The following is a 3,539-nucleotide window of genomic DNA, read 5'->3' as shown; positions in this document are numbered from 1 at the left end:
TTCTTCCATGTCTGTGGAAGAGGATGTCTCAAATGCGTGCTCTTACTACCAAAACCACTGTGAGAAAGCTTGACTGTTCTACACAGTATTCCAGTTCTTCCATGTCTGTGGAAGAGGATGTCTCAAATGTGTGCTCTTACTACCAAAATCACTTTGAGAAAGCTTGACTGTTCTACACAGTATTCCAGTTCTTCCATGTCTGTGGAAGAGGACGTCTCAAATGCGTGCTCTTACTACCAAAACCACTGTGAAAAAGCTTGACTGTTCTACACAGTATTCCAGTTCTTCCATATCTGTGGAAGAGGATGTCTCAAATGCGTGCTCTTACTACCAAAACCACTGTGAGAAAGCTTGACTGTTCTACACAGTATTCCAGTTCTTCCATGTCTGTGGAAGAGGATGTCTCAAATGCGTGCTCTTACTACCAAAACCACTTTGAGAAAGCTTGACTGTTCTACACAGTATTCCAGTTCTTCTATGTCTGTGGAAGAGGATGTCTCAAATGCGTGCTCTTACTACCAAAACCACTGTGAGAAAGCTTGACTGTTCTACACAGTATTCCAGTTCTTCCATGTGTGTGGAAGAGGATGTCTCAAATGTGTGCTCTTACTACCAAAACCACTGTGAGAAAGCTTGACTGTTCTACACAGTATTCCAGTTCTTCCATGTCTGTGGAAGAGGATGTCTCCTGTTGCGCTTCATCTCATACACGGACCCTACAGGCCTAATAACTCGCCTGGCCACACGTCCGTCTAGCCAACAGAAGAATCCATCCCATCTGTCTGTCCTTCGTGTTTCCCCGTCGTTGTCTGACGGAGGAAGGTGGCAGAATGGTTAAGACGCTCAGCTGCCAATACAGAGAGTCCGTGAGGGTGTGGGTTCGAATCCCGCTCTCGCCCTTTCTCCTAAGTTTGACTGGAAAATCAAACTGAGCGTCTAGTCTTTCGGATGAGACGATAAACCGAGGTCCCGTGTGCAGCACGCACTTGGCGCACTGAAAAAGAACCCATGGCAACGAGAGTGTTGTCCTCTGGCGAAATTACGTAAAATGAAATCCACTTTCATAGGTACACAAATATGTAAGCATGCACTCAAGGCCTGACTAAGCGCGTTGGGTTATGCTGCTGGTCAGGCATCTGCTCAACAGATGTGGTGTAGCGTGTATGGATTTGTCCGAACGCAGTGACGCCTCCTTGAGAAAGTGAAACTGAAACTGTCTGACGGTTTGACCCATCCTTTATTTCCTGATGACACCATTTGAACTAAGAATGAAAGAGCAAAATGAAGGCTGAGAACGACTGATGAGCGTTCTCTCCCCTCCACTCCTCCTCCCCATTTTAGCAACGGTTATGATGTGCTTCATCAAAGCAGGGCGATGCAGCGGGCCGGGGTTTGACAAGACCGATGCCTGACTAACACTGTGTGCTGGTTGTACATGTTGTGTCAATCTACACAGAACTGTGTTTAAAAAAAAAAAAAAGCGTGTTTGACACAACAATCTTCCCGCGTTCAGCAAAATCCAAACTAAGCAGTCGGGAATAAGTACACACAAAAAAACAACATGTCCACATCATGTCTGCAATAAAGGGTAGAAAAGCATATAGAGTGAACAATATTTTTTCTCAAATAATACTCAAGTTCTATGCCAAGATGATAACCATGCAGAGTGATATGCTTAGTTGAATTTAACCTATATACGTACACAATGTTTTCTGATCAAATTAGTTAAGGAAGTCCCCTTTGTTTTCATCAAAAATATTTCCTTAGTCATCGGAGTTGGTTTCTTATCTTTTCCCAAAACAAAACTTATAGAAAAATGAGAGAGAGAGAGAGAGAGAGAGAGAGAGAGAGAGAGAGAGAGAGAGAGGAGAAATAGAGGAAACGACAATGACGATCAGGGTAATAACAGTGGCGTTAGTGAAGACATCAATAATAGAGAGAAATCGTGGGATTGCGAGAAACCGTGGGATTGCGAGAAACCGTGGGATTGCGAAAAATCGTGGGCTTACATGGTAACTGAACTGTTTGGTCCTGGAATAACAGTCTGTACTGCAGACCTCACGACGGAATGTTATAGGAGCTTGACTGGCAAGAGCCTTCATCAAACCAGTCTCGTGTTGGTTATAATGACATATTTTGACCGTGTATCCCTTCTGCAAACCTCTGTCCAAGGCCTAGCTATCTGTGATGTCACTAGCTTGGAACTGATGTCAGGTATGTGAACATGACCCTTCCCAGTGCCTCACGACTCAGAAACCTACCTCGTCGCGACAGACCCAAGATATGTATGATATAACGCAGACAGAATGGGTTCAGCTTCTTCATTTAGTCTGGAATTGTTGCCCAGTGCTTTACAGAAGTGTGCATGCCTGGCAGACCATCAGTTTATGTTTGTTTTCTGTCTTCTCCCGGATTCTCTTGTTGAGTTTTCACGTCACGATGGCAGCCCTCCCATTATTAGCATTGATTCCGGAGACCATGGGGCATCAATTTCCTGAAGTTTCAAAAGTGGAACTGTCGATACAGATGTAGAGTGGCATGCTGACATTCGTTCCAATAACATCTAGCTATCTTCTTATCGCTGATAGTCTATAACTAAAGAGGTAATTTCCCATAATAATTATTGATGATATTAAGTAATCGTGATAATGATATTAACTGCGAACCATCGTGATTGTTCATCCCTTCGTCTTCCTTGTTTTGTTTATAATAAACAGACAGGTGGTTATAAGACTTGGTGTGACAGTGAATGTCAGATTATGAGACGAAGTGTGAGGAGACTTTTTGAGAAAATTCAAGACATCATCAGATAACAATCAGTTTATATGGATCAAAGTTAGACCCTTTTTTTCAAAATATTATCAAGTTTTTCCAGTGAATACCCACAAAAACAGTTCGCCACCGTAAAGACATCTGAACATATAAAACAATATGTTTATTTCGACCAGTTTGTCTGAACTCTCTCTCACACACACACACACACACACACACACACACACACACACACACACACACACACACACACACACACACACACACACACCGAGAGAGAGACAGAGGAAGCGAGACAGAGAGAGAGAAATTCATTAGAAGGTAGAATGGAACTATAAACCAGACTTTTGTCATGACTTCTTTTTTATCAACATTCTGAACAATCGCTTTTAAAGCTCACGAAGATGTTTTTTTCCTGTTGTCTGTTTTCTTTGTTGGTTAAAAATGTAGGCCTTATACCAAATGTCGCATTTACTACAACTACTACTACTACTACTACTACTACTACCGCAGCTGCTGCTTCTACTACTTTATTGGTGGTGGTGGTGGTTTGTGGTTGTTAAGCTCTCTTCTGCCTGATAAGACTTCAGTCGACGCAATGTTCTCTCTCAATCTCTCGGACACTGGAAACGTTCAAATCAGCTTGGCAACTGAAAAATCAGTACCGTCACGACACTTACCCATGCGAGACGAAGCCCACTGGACTTCCATCCGTGGGACACGCAGTTTAAACACGCGTGACACGGCCAACTGAACGGCATAAGGGA

This window comes from Babylonia areolata, chromosome 21 (genome assembly GCF_041734735.1).
Source record: "Babylonia areolata isolate BAREFJ2019XMU chromosome 21, ASM4173473v1, whole genome shotgun sequence".
NCBI lineage: Eukaryota > Metazoa > Mollusca > Gastropoda > Neogastropoda > Buccinidae > Babylonia > Babylonia areolata.
Note: the sequence above shows the minus strand (reverse complement) of the source record.